This window comes from Micromys minutus (assembly GCF_963924665.1).
Source record: "Micromys minutus genome assembly, chromosome: 23".
Lineage (NCBI taxonomy): Eukaryota > Metazoa > Chordata > Mammalia > Rodentia > Muridae > Micromys > Micromys minutus.
Window position 1 is genome coordinate 22,105,106 of NC_137958.1, and position 14,173 is coordinate 22,119,278.

At 40.2% G+C, this 14,173-nt stretch overlaps 1 protein-coding gene across 1 annotated transcript in view; it reads left to right on the forward strand.

The window, feature by feature from the left end:
• The window catches only part of GRM3 (glutamate metabotropic receptor 3), a gene marked incomplete at both ends in the record, with an annotated part of 92,062 nt that overhangs the window by 52,070 nt on the left and 25,819 nt on the right, over positions 1-14,173 (forward strand). The window lies entirely within an intron of this gene.

Consider the following 14,173-nt stretch of genomic DNA (forward strand, 5'->3'; position numbering starts at 1 on the left):
CACATGGTTTGCAACAATAATAAAAATCCCTACTGTAAATCCCTATTGCACACACACAGAGAGAGAGAGAGAGACAGAGAGAGAGACAGAGAGAGAGAGAGAGAGATGCACAAGACAGTATATCTTAGACCAACCAGAACAGTTCAGTCTAAGCATTTTCAGTTATTAGCAATCTCCCCTTCAATAGACCTTGTGCCTACTTCTCAGTTTGGAGGATCCTAAAAGTGCAAAAAGACAAAGTCATTGTTTTGTCTTTGTGTCTGTAGATGAGATCATATACCGAAAACAAAGTCTTATAACTCATCACTTCATCAAGCTTTTAAACTGTGTGTATGTATGTATGTGTGTGTGTCTGTGTGTGTCTATGTATGTGTGTCCCTGTGCATGTGTCTATGTGTGTCTATGTATGTGTGTCCCTGTGCATGTGTCTGTGTGTGTCTATGTATGTGTGTCCCTGTGCATGTGTCTGTGTGTGTGTCTATGTATGTGTGTCCCTGTGCATGTGTCTGTGTGTGTGTCTATGTATGTGTGTCCCTGTGCATGTGTCTGTGTGTGTATCTATGTATGTGTGTCCCTGTGCATGTGTCTGTGTGTGTGTCTATGTATGTGTGTCCCTGTGCATGTGTCTGTGTGTGTCTATGTATGTGTGTCCCTGTGCATGTGTCTGTGTGTGTCTATGTATGTGTGTCCCTGTGCATGTGTCTGTGTGTGTCTATGTATGTGTGTCCCTGTGCATGTGTCTGTGTGTATATCTATGTATGTGTGTCCCTGTGCATGTGTCTGTGTGTGTCTATGTATGTGTGTCCCTGTGCATGTGTCTATGTGTGTATCTATGTATGTGTGTCCCTGTGCATGTGTCTGTGTGTGTCTATGTATGTGTGTCCCTGTGCATGTGTCTATGTGTGTCTATGTATGTGTGTCCCTGTGCATGTGTCTGTGTGTGTCTATGTATGTGTGTCCCTGTGCATGTGTCTTTGTGTGTCTATGTATGTATGTGCCTGTGCATGTGCTGTGTGTGTCTATGTTTATGTCTGTGCCTCTGAGCATCTGTCTTCTCTGTGTATCTCTCTGTCTCTGTCTTTCTGTCTCTGTCTCTCTGTCTTTGTGTCTCTCTGTCTGTCTTGTCTGTCTCTTTCTCTTTCTGTGTATGTATGTGTGTGTGCGCATGTGTGTGTGTGTGTGTGTGTGTGTGTGTGTGTGTGTTAACTTCAAAATATAGGAGGGTTAATCAGGTAAGAATTTTGCTTAAAGCATTGTTATATTACAAATGATTTCCTCAAACTGGGAAAGAGTACAATGCTGCAAATATTATGCTGAACGATCAAAGATCAAGCAAATATTTCTATTCACTAAAAAGAAATAAGTTCTGTCAGAAAAATGCAAATGCTCCAGTGTAATTTAGGTAAATGAAGCCTACATTCTAAAGAACTGTTGTGATTCATGTAGCAGTCATATGTACAGAGGCAAGCCATTTTCCTGGTGACAGCACAGTGGTTGCTGGTATGCAAGCACAGAGTTACTCACTAACTCCCTCCCTCCCTCCCTCACTCACTCACTCACTCACTCACTCATGCATTTATTTATCCAGTCTTTGACAAGTCTTTACAGAATTTCTGGTGGGTGACAGACACTAACACTAGTCTCTGGTGGGTGACATGTTAACGCATGTCAACAGTTGCTGTGTGCTAGACACTACTGAGGCTAAGAACTCTAAATGTAAAGATCACAGTATATGCACATGTAACAAAGGAGTTTAGCAGTGAGCCTGAAATTTCAGTGAAGACATCAGACTGTGAAGAAAGTAGCAAATAAAAGCCCCAAACCCCAAGGAGCTCGAGTGGACGGGATGTGGACGAAATAACACACTGAGGTAGCGCACAGGGAAGTCTACACCCAAGGCCCCAGGTCTCCAGTAGAGGTCTTTGTGGCCACATATAGCATGTGCAGATGTGCTCTGCAACACTGGGCTTCCTTGACAAATTCTCTCTGTTATATAACAAAATCAAGTTTAAAAATCTCTTTCTCTATAATTTTCTTTCTAGCTAGTAGAAGTTTTTTTTTTTTTCTTTCTCTCTTGACTTTTTTTCGAGATAATTACATCTCATTTTTAGAAACCGTTCTTCCTAATACATCATTTGAAGGGGTAACAATTTAAATATGTTACCAAGGAATCCGTTCTCCAGGAAAACTACACCACTTTCCAGTTATGGCCATGTTCAGTAGAATCATGGGAATTGATACTTTCTCCAAATATTTTATGAAAGGACACAAATTTAGGCATATTGAAAATAGGGTGTGTTACCAACCAAACATTCCTCATGTTTAATTTAACCCGCCACCACTGTGTTACACTTTTTTATATTTGCATGCTTACGTGCATGCATGCTCTATGTGGATGCTTTTGTGTTCATGTGTGGGGTCACGTGTGAGTATAGGTGCATATGTACATATGGGTATGTATAAGCCAGAGTTGACATCAGTTGCCTAGATTGCCACTCCCCATCCCAGAACTCACTTTTTGACTGCTCTAGCAGGCCAGCTTTCTCTGGGGGAGTCCCCAGTCTCTGCCACCAAGTGCTGAGATCCATAGAGAACGCTGGTCCTTGTGCCTGCAGAACAGGTCCTGTCCCTGCTGAGCCATCTCCACAGCCTTTTGTGTTACACATATTTTTTTTTAATATAGGAAAGGTGTGTTTGTGCTCTTGAGAAGCTCAAAATATATTTGATGATAGAAGAGTAATTATGAAATTGATACAGGAAAAGTATGTGTGAGAAAGACAATAATTGGCAAAGAAATGAGCAGTATATGCAAGATCAAAGGCAAGAATTGATGTTTCCAGTTCCAAGAGAAGCAGGAAAAATCAAGGAATGCATGTGCGGCCTGAAAGGACATTTTGCAAGTGCTATAGGAAAGAAATAATGTATTGACGCCCATGAGATGTTGAACAAAAATGTGCAGTGGAAAGACAGTTTCATGCACTGGAAGAAGGGGGCATTTAGATACAGTTATGGACTATTAAGTTGTTCAAGGAAAAGGTAGTGTGAAAGATAGAACATATATCTGTAAAACTCAAGGCGATATGTAATTTCTGGAACATACAATCCACTAGATGTAAAGCATCCTAAAAATAAATAAATTAAAACAATATGAGATTATCCAAAAATTTTAATGAGTATTATATGCATACATGTCATATTTATGCATATATATGCCATAATAATTTCTAAATGCCCCTCAAAGCAGATTCACAAGTTAGATGCTAAACTCTAACCCTTACACCCAGTAATGAAAACTGTGTGCCTCTGCTCGTCCAGCTTGAACTATTACAGATTTTTTTTCTCCTTAGAATATTTCTTTTTCAGAAAGAAGATGACAAATTACTGATGTCACTTAGTGTTTAGAAACTTAGAAAGTTGTTTAGGCTTTGCAAAGTGGGGCCCTGAGATTCTATTGCTGTACCACCTTACAAACAGCGTAAGAAGCAGAAGATGTGGCTCAGTGGTTAAGGGCACTTGCCACTTTCATTCAGGACCAGAGTTTGTTTCCCAGTATTCACTTCTGGCTCAAAATAGAAATCTGGTATACAGAAGGGAGAAAATTTTATAAAGAATAATTGACTTTTCACTTAGTTATTTCTAGAGACACAGAAACTCTTTCAGAATGCTGTAGGCTTGGGATTTCTTAGCAGTGAATAAATTCGTCTGATGACCTGACAAAATCCTTTGAAATCTTATGGTTCAATGGTACAGCCCTTCTGTGTGATGACAGGCTGCATGCGGCTGTGGCTTGGGAGCACAGGGCATCTTCACAATGGACCAGCATTGTGGCAGAGAAGTTATTTATGTCCTCTTGTACTCTCTTTACATGATACTGCAGAGAGTCAAATGCATGCCCGTGCATGCACCGGGCAGAGTAGAGATTAATTGGTTTTACCCGTGGAAATTTAAGTTCCTGCGCGCTAAGGTGCTGTACTTATCCCTGACACATTCATTCTCCGAGGCTGAATAAAATTTCTGCCGCTCTGCTCTTTACACAAGGCAGGTCTGTGTGCTTCGAAAGAGGAACGCTCGTTCTATTAGCTACATTCTTGTTACTGTCGCTGCGTGCTTCAAGGCATGAGCTCTGCTACCTACCAGTTTCCATGCATCCTGCAAAGCTGACGCATGTGGAGCATCTCTGAGAGGGACGTGCCCAGCCGTTTCCACCCTCTGCCCAGTTACATTCATCTTTGGCATGTACATCAATCTTTGGTGACATGGAGAAGTGATCTAAGGCAGAACAATGGGAAGCTTACGCCTCCTCATTTTTTACTGGTCATTTTATTTATTTACATTAATTTACATTCCCGGTTTCCCCTCCGAAACCCCCTGTCTCATTTTCCCCTCCTCCCTGCTTCTATGAGAGTGTGCCCCCACCCAACCACCCACTCATGCCTCCCTGCCCTGATATTCCCCTACACTGGGACATCGAGCCTCCATAGGTCCAAGGGCCTCCCCCCCACCGATGCCAGATAAGGCCATCCTCTGCTAAATACGTGGCTGGAGCCATGGGTTCCTCCACGGCTCTTTGGTTGGTGGTTTAGTCCTTGAGAGCACTGGGGAGAGTCTGCTTGGTTGATATTGTTGTTCTTCCTTCTGCTCCTCCTGTCCTACCCCTAACGGCTCTATTGGGGTCCCCGTGCTTAGTTTGATGGCTGGCTGCAAGCATCCGCATCTACGTTGTTCAGGCTTCTTTTGAAAAAGTCTTGAATATGTATTTCCATATAAGTTTACTTCAAAGAAAGTCTTTTCCACCCCCTTTTTTGTTTTCCTATGTATGCTGTCATACATGACTTGGTCACACTACAAATCATAAGTACCAATTAAATTTATCTCTTTAAGTCAGTTTCTCTTTTGAAACTGAGCATGTTTGGTGAGTGTTACAATATCATGTAGTCCTACTGGGTGCTCAGTATTGTGCTGGAGCAAGAAATCACTTGGAAGGGAGGTCCGCACAGAGACTCCACTCGTCTGTTTCTCCTTACGATCAGACAGCTCTGCTGCTGTCAAGCTCTGGAAGTGGGAGCTGGCTGCCTCCCACTCCTGCCTCACACAAGAGTGTGCTTCTTTTCTGGGATCTGACTAGAGAAACTCATGTGATGGTGGCTTCCCAGTGCTCGAAGAGGAGGATCCATGAATCACCATGAGAAATGGGATCTGTGGGGAAGGCAGGAAGAAGATGTAATGAACTCAGTCTGTGAGCTGTCAGTGAGCGGGAAAAGACGGAGGGAAGAAAATTGAGTAAAACATGCAAGCCGGAGTTTGTTATAGGAAGGTGACGTAGCAATGCAACAGTCACACTCTGATGCTGAGACCATTAAGAACTCGTTTAGCCAAGGCATTTACTCTTTACAATAGGGATTGAAATTTTCAAGATCTATCTAGAAATTAGGACATTTATTGCCCTAAGAAAGAGTCTGTTGATTTAGTGCTTCTATTGTATTGTGCTTCTGATACTTGTTTTTAATGAGGGTGTGTGCTGAACTGTGTGGAATATTCAGGAGCATCCCTAGCGCCTGACTAGATGTCAGTAGTAAGGTCACTTCTGCCCTCTAACTCAGACTGCAAAGTAGTACATCAAAATGAAATGCCAAGGGATTTATGAAGTAAAAATGCTGGCCAGCAAACTTTATTTCCCAGTACACACATGTTGGAAAGGGAAACAATTCCCAGATAAACACACACACACACACACACACACACACACACACACACACACACACACAATTCAATAATTTCCCTAGGCTTGATATTTAATTGGGTTGTGTTATAATTCAAAAATAGCACAATTTTTGAGACCCTGAGATTATTTTAATAAGTTTAATAATCAATCTAGGAAACAATGAGGGAAAATTTCTTCTGTGTCCATCTTCGCCAAGTGAGAGCACAAAGGTGGGTGAATCATTTTCTTGTTCTAAAGACGTTTGGAATCCAGTGAAGAAATGAGCTCACACTGACAATCTCACAGTGCTCTGTGACTAGTTTCCTTATAATAGAGTACAGGGCACATTAGCTGCACAAAGGAGAGCTTGGCAGCCCAGTGACATTAACTCTTCTGGAATGTGTTCAGTACACTTGAGAACTAGTGGTTCATAATCATGAGCTCTCACACTGCTCTAGATGGGATAAAACCACTAGTCATCAGGAGTTGAAAATTAGAAGTTAGACATAAATTTTTTAATTTAATTGTAATTAAAACCAAGAGTTTATCTTCTGCAATAATTCCCTCAAATGCCTCCTGTTTGGAAACCATTCTTCCCCCCTACCCCCACCCTTGGTTTTTCTATTCCTTTATTGTCTCCCGGATCATCCACTCATCAACTCAAATCTGGCAATTTCATGCAAGCATACAATGTATTTTGATTGTATTCATAGCACATTATATGATAAAACACTACAGAATGCGAACCAAGCAGCCAGACATGCACAGTGGTGCGTATCTGAAATCCCAGCACACAGACAGCTAAGCCAGCAAAATTGTGAGTTTCAGGCCAATTTGGGCTGTGTAATCAGACCCAGTCTCAGACGAATAAAATAACAGGAGCTAACTATATCTTCTCATCAATGCATGAATAAATCTCACAAAATTTTAACCAAACGATATTCAGTACCAACTAATACTTGACGATATCATCATTTAAATAAGCTTCAATATCAGGCAAAAATAGCATGTGGTTGTTAGAGGGTGAATTACATTTTCCTTTCCAAAAGCTATGTTAAATTCATAGCCCTGCTTCCTCAGAATATGACCTTATTTGGAAACAGACTCTTAAGAGTATAACCAAGTTAAAATGAGTTCATTAGTGTGGAAACAAATCCAATACGACTGGCTTCCCTATAGAAAGGAAGGTTTGGTCACAAAACAGGTATAAGAAAACTATGTTTCTAATTTGAGTGATGGATCTATAGAAAAAGAGGCACCGGAGATTTCAGGGAAGCTACCCCACCTAGAAGAAAAGGTTTAAACAGATTCCCCTACCCAGCCCTCAGGAAATATAAAGCTTGCTAACTCTTGGTTGGCTTCAGACAACTATGAAACAATAAATCTCTGACATTTCAAGCAACCCTTTGTGCTGGCTTTTTTTTTTTTTACAGCAATTTTAGCATACTGATAAAGTTATGCCGGAGATTAAAATGGTAGCTATTGTTGAAAAAAAGAAGAGTCAAGTGCTAGGAACAGGAGCAAAGGATATGTTCATAGTCACTTGTAGAGAACTTATTTTATACTTCATACTATTATTCTTATATTTTCGTGAATGGGTTTTGTATCTACAAAATCACGAGAACAAGAGGCTGGTGAAAAGGATAGAAGGGCCATGCTAGTAGCATCAGCTCACTTGAATGTGGCTTCTAACGACGGTGAGTGACCAACCACTCTGATACAGCTAAAATGAGCAAAATCCTAGGTAGGTAATCTCTGAGACAGCCCTCAGATTGGGGATGTGGTCCCACCGTTTGGCACCTGCTGCTGCTGCTGCTGCTGCTGCTGCTTTGTCTCTATGCCTTGTCTCTCCATTTTCATTTTTAGTCTAATGTTAGACGGCTCCTTCCTGAATTGAGCTCATATAGTCTTAGCAGCACTATGGAGGCTAGAGAGAAAGCCTGTGAAACCCTTCCCAGAAGCATCCCCACACTAACTCTTTAGGAACACTGATGAAGGAATCCTGGACAAAAGTTCCTGCGACTCTGTGTCTTTCCTTAGACACTCACTTTCACTGTTAAGGTTCTAGTTCAACACCCCCACCTTGAGAGACGGAGTCCAAGGACAAGTTGACCCTGGACCCCAGATGCCCCACTCAGTTGAACTATGAGAACTGCTTCAACATTTTTGTTCTCCCTCTGAAGGTAAATTCCTGGCAGCCAGGGTTTCAGTCATGGTTTCTAAACTTGCTTCGTGGAGTCTGTCTGCTCTAGCCAAAGGAGTTTGGCTTCTTCACCTCTGACCTCTGCCGTGGTCTGTGGAGGGGGATGGCACTGTCTTCTTCTTAACCTTATGTTTACATCAGTGCACCAGGTAGGTCTACAGCCACATACGGGAGGATCCAGTTTTACATTTAGAGACGTGTTGCTGTCAGTGGTTTCTGCAATCTTCATTAGTATTTACCAAAGTGAGCCTGAGCAGAGCAGACAAGGTTGTCTTTAGTGAAAGCCTCTAAGAGCCATATTATTGCCTTACCTTTATTGGAGGAGTGCAAGAGAGAAAAGGAATGAAGCAGTTTAATCTTCTCTTACCATCGTCCTGTGATATTCAAGAATTAGACTTGACTCATCTCTACCAAATGGGTCCTAGGAGGGCTGATTACCTTGAAGCTAAAACTTTCAAATAAATCCACTTGGAACCGGGGTCAGTACTAATTGGTTAAAGAGTTACTCCAAGACCCACTGTTTTGACCTGAGACCAAAGCAGTGTCTGAAACTGGAGATCTGACTTTGCAGCATTAGAGGATGTGGTGGCTCAACTAGGAATACTGCCGATACATTCATGTTTTTGAATGCTTGGCCATAAGGAATGGCACTTTTAGGAGGGGTGGCCTTATTGGAGGAGACGTGGCCTTGCTAGAGGAAGGGTGTCACTGTAAAAGTGGGAGTTTGGGGTCTTAAATGCTCAAGCTACTCCCAGTATGAGAAAGAAAAGAATCCAGGCTGCCTTCAGATCAAGATGTAGAACTCTCGGCTCCTCCAGCACCATGTCTGCCTGGATGCTGCCATGCTTCCCACCATGATGATAATGGACTGAACTTCTGAAGCTGTAAACCAGCCCCAGTGAAATGTTTTTGTTTATAAGAGTTGCTATGGTTGTGGTGTCTCTTCACAGCAATGGAAACTAACTAAAACAGAGGGAGAAGGAGCTATGAATTGGGTTTAGGGACAAGCAGTGTGTCTTTAAAAACACAGCCTTTCTTCCTATGTGTTATTCTCTCTCCTCTTTTATTCTGGACTCTCTTACGCTGTCACAGTACCAAGAAAAGGTGATGTGATTTATTTTTCTATGCCCCATGGTGCTTACTCCCCTGGTGAGAACCCACTTGAGAAACAGCAAACTGCCCAGTTTTCCCACACTAAAGGCCTATACAATTGATTGCCAGAGAATAGTGGTTCCAGCTCACTGGGTCTTAACTATCTCCCCAGTGAGTCATTTGACCTGGAGGCAACTCTAACTGTATCCAGAAGGTGACAGAATCAATACACAAGGGCTTCAGTTCTTTTGCCACTCAAAGTCACTTCAGTTCTAGAGAGTTCATTCACCTCACTCCCCAGGCTGACATATTTGAAATCATTGTTCCAGGAAAAGACTGACCTCGCATGAAGCACACTGGCCAGATGTGGTTCTCCTTTGTCACCCAGCATCTCCTTTTGCTCTTTTTCAGGCTCTGGTAGGAGCACTATATATTTCAAATTAAGGATCAGAATGTTTCTGACAATGACAATGGATTATTTTGTTAGGATTTATAAAGTTGGTGATTTTTATATTTAAAGGATTTAAACATTAAATCATATTTTGTCATATATTTGTTGTTTAATAAATTTAGGAAAGGCAAATTGTAATTAAGAAACCCCTTCTACTAAGGATATGAATACATATGCATACACATACAAATACACATACTTATATATACACACACATACACATATATAAACATATATACATACACATACATGTACATGCATATACATACATATATACAGAAAAATACACCAAAATAATCATCTGTTTAATCATAACCCATTTTCGAAACTTTTTAAATACTTCCAATATTTCATAATTATTTACCTTACAAATGTTTTTGCCTGATCTTCCTTAACTCCCATTTAATTGTATAACTTTTTATCAAAATTCAGTGTGCCCATATGTATGTGAATACAGCACACTTAAAAAGAATAGCCTTCTCTTCTCTCACTTTCCCCAAGCACAGTCCTACAGTCATGTACTTCTTCGTCTTCTTTTCCTAGAAAACAAATTGATCCACTACTTAATTGTATTTCCTTTTTTCCTTCTAACATCTTGGCCAAACTAGGAGAGTTTTCTCACATTCATCTTTCAATACTTGCACTGAGTATTTGCTATATCATTTTACAAAGCTGATCCTCTGTGTATTTGTAGGTTTGTATGTATTCAGGCGTGTGTGTGTGTGTGTGTGTGTGTGTGTGTGTGTGTGTGTGAGTGAGTATGTGTGTGTATTTATGGAGGATAGATGCATACATGTGGAGTCCAGAAAATAACCTTAGGTATTATTCTTCTCAAGTGGTCTATTATGTGTGCTTTGAGGCATGGTCTCTCTCTAACAAACATTAATTTTTTTCTCTGCATTTTCCTTTTGAAGGTGTTTCCCTTTGTCTCATGAGGTGATTGCCTAGACCATATTTGAATATGAATATCCATATAGTTTGCCACCCATCTATTTACTGTCCATCTCTTAGCCAAAGTAGCCACTGTTCTTAGTTAATTCTTGAGTTTTCTACATATAGAAAAGATCACTGTATGTCTCCCACTCCCATAAAATATAGATGATCAAACTTTTTTTCACACAGAACAGTGCAACTTCTCAGATTTTTTAATAATATGTACATATTGCATGGAGGGTACATGTGCTTGTTCTCACACCTGTGGAATATTTTTTATTATTATTCATGAACCAAATGGATAAATGACTGAGTCAGTTTCAAGTTATTCTGTTACAAATTAGTTCTTCAGTAAACATATAGCCAAACTAATCTGTAGAATTCATCCTACCAATGGAAATTGCAAAGCCAATTTAGATGCATCTATATTTTTTTTTTAAAAAAAGGAACAAATTGCTCTCATTTTGAGATACACTAATTCATACATGTGAAAGCAGGACAAGAGAGATTTTATTTCTGGCCTGAGTACATTCTTATTAGTAGAGCATATTAGAAATTAGAAATTGTTTTATTGTGCATATTGTTTCGCATTACTACTGAAACAATTTGCCACAAAATTGATGATTTGTAGAGACCAGGAGTTAGACTGTCTGGTAGGCAGAAACACAGAGAGAAGGGCCACCCCTAGGTGATAAGGTGGTGAGCTTCTTCTACACCCTTCTGACCTGTATCAAAAGCATAGCAACTTAAAACAAAGACCATTGGATACTTTTGTCCCTCCAACAGTGCCTCTCTTGATAAACTGACTCAACAAGTTCAAGGCCAGGTCAGGAAATGTTGCTGGTGAATCCATCTTTCTGTCTTTCTTCAAACTGACCAACCCAAAATTAGTAGAGGAAAACTGTTCATAGGTTTTAGAAGTTCTCACTTGGGAAGAAGAGATGGGATTTCTCAGCTTTCCAGGCCCTGCCTTTACTTTTCAAGAGGGTCTTTTTCTCATGTGTGTTTCCTCAACCCCACCCCCAACCCCACCCTAATAAATGGCTTTCAACTGCTGATTCTGGCTGTTGGCTGGCTGCTAACTGCTCTACCTGTTGCACTCAAGATTTTTCCTGCTTTCTAATTCTTTGACTGGCAGAGAAAATGAAGCTGATCAAAGCCCTAGACTCTGTCAATGTAAAGCAACCTAATTCTAACATTTCTAGAGGCTAGATGTCCACATTGATTTCACTGGTGTAAAAGCAATACATTCAGAGCTCATTTAGCTCTTGGGGACACCCACAGAAGATTCCATTTTCTCTCCTTTCCTGTTGTTATTGTCCACTTATGCTGGCAGCTCTTTTACAGTCAACAGTGGTGAACTTCATCTTCTGTATCTATCACTCAGAAACTGCTTCCTCTTATCCTTTTCCAACATTTCTGGCCTGTGACAGTAACACTGGGCTCACCCATATAAAGCAAAGTGCTCTTGTGTTAGCTACAAGAAATCTTAGTGCCAACTTTAATTCATCTTTGTTGTCTGGTGTAACAGTGTAGCAGTGAGTTTAGCTCCCCTTCTTTGGCTCCCAGTGGGCTGTGCATTTCCAGTCACCTGCCCAGGAACTCTTTGAATCCATGAAACAATCTCCCACCCAGCAATCATAAATTTCCCTCTGATATTCCTGACTCAACACTGTCTAAATCTACAATCTGTCTTTGCTGGCCTGTTTCTTCTGGAGGCTCTCTAGACTTTGCTGACCAAGATGCTTCTGAGCAGCCCTTTCAGGGTCACACTTCTTCTCACCTACATTTTTGATGATTTTCCTTTTGCAGCTGTAAATCTGATTAATCAGTCTCCCATCACATCATGGTGATTCTCTGTTTTTCTCTCCCTTATCCTAGCTGCACAAATCTAAGGGTCCCACCCCATCTCCCTCTGCCCAACCACTGGCTGCAGACATCTTTGTTGGTCAAGCAAAACTAATTGGGGAGAAGGACCTTCAGAGTTTAGACTCACAGATCCCCAATTAAATCAAAGCATTAGAACCAATCCCCAACATAACAGTACCAAGGGTTTTGCATCTAGGTTGTGAACATCTTCGAAGGACTATCATTCTGCCTTGGATTTTTGCATTTTTCTGTAATTTGACCAATGTTGAGCATATTTTTATGTTTTAGAAAATTAAATTTTCCTTGTGGTAAAATAACTGTTCATATTTTTTAAATATTTTATGGGTTATTAAGATCCATTTTACATTAGAAATTAGTATAGTATCAAATTATATCCATTGGAAATTTGCATTTGTGCTCCAATGTTATCCATACGTATTGATTTTGAAATTTTGCATATGAGCACCCATGCAAGGTGCATGTGTACATGAGGATACACATGTGTGTGTGCATGTGTGCAGAGGTCATAAACTATCAAGAACCATCCCTCTTGTTATTTAAGACACAGATATTTTCACTGGAACCTGGGGTTCATTCATTAAGCCAAGCTGGCTAGCCAGTGAGCCACAGGGATCCTCTCATCGCCATCTCTCCAGAACTGAGATTACAAGCTCTACCAAAATGACCAGGTTTTAGTCTGTGGTAAGGATTGAATTCAGGTCCTATTGCTTATAAAACAAACACTGTACCAACTGGGATGTCTCTCAGCCTTAATTCTTAAAACTTAATAATCTTGATAGACTTTGGCACAAATCTTTTTGGGTTTGGGTTTGGTGTGTGTGTGTGTGTGTGTGTGTGTGTGTGTGTGTGTGTGTGTGTTCAGTAACCTTTAAAAATGACCTTTTCCACTCCAATATTAATAATCTCTTTTTATTTCTAGAACTTCTATGCCTTTTATTTTGTACATGCAAAGCTTTGATCCTTTCAGAATTTATCTGGGCATGAGTATACATAAGAGATACAGACTTAAATTCATTGTGTTTCAGTTGGTTAAACAGTTACCTAACAATGTGTATGAAAATAGCTTCCCTTATTTGAGATGTTTCCTTTAGCGTTTACTATTCTATAATATGTCTATTTATGGATGTTTTATTCTACGCCCTTGGTTTCTTCACACACCCATTAGTATCATGAAAGTAGCAAATCAACCATAATGTTGTATGTCTATGGACAGCACACACAGCAACATTCTTCTTCTAAGGAAAAAGTAGAGTTAAGCTTAAGTACTAACAGTTAAGTACACAGCAGACTAGCAAAAGTGACGTAAAAATAAAGATCACACTGTCACTGACCAAGCCTCATGCCAAATGGAAATTCAATCTTTAGCTGCATCTTGAAGGCAATTAGTAATTATTTCAAGAGAACAAACATATGTAATGAGGAGATAAATGGGCTAGATAAGAAGTTGTAAACTGAGTATAATTTCCCTCTTTTAAACCTAAGGCTTAAGGAGTATTACAAGATAGTGGTCAGAAAGACTGTAAAGTCTGCATATGGGATTATGTCTCCTTAATATTAGAGGAAAACTAAACCCATGATACTAAAACAATATGGTTACCTAAACAAGACCCAAACAATAATAACACCAATTAGACAAGCTAACATAAAAGGAGGAATGCTTAATGGACTCACTTATAAACAAAGAACTATAAGCAACTAATGACTGCTGAAAGAGGTAGAACTAGTCTTCTCAAGGATGAACTTCCTCATTGTATATTCAACACCAAGCAATCAGTCCTGAAATCATATACACATAAGCAACACTAAAAAGACTTAGCAGATTGTGCTTATATATTTAGGAGTATGTGTGGTTTTGTGTGTGTGTGTGTGTGTTTCTATGTGTGAGAGAGAGAGAGAGACAGAG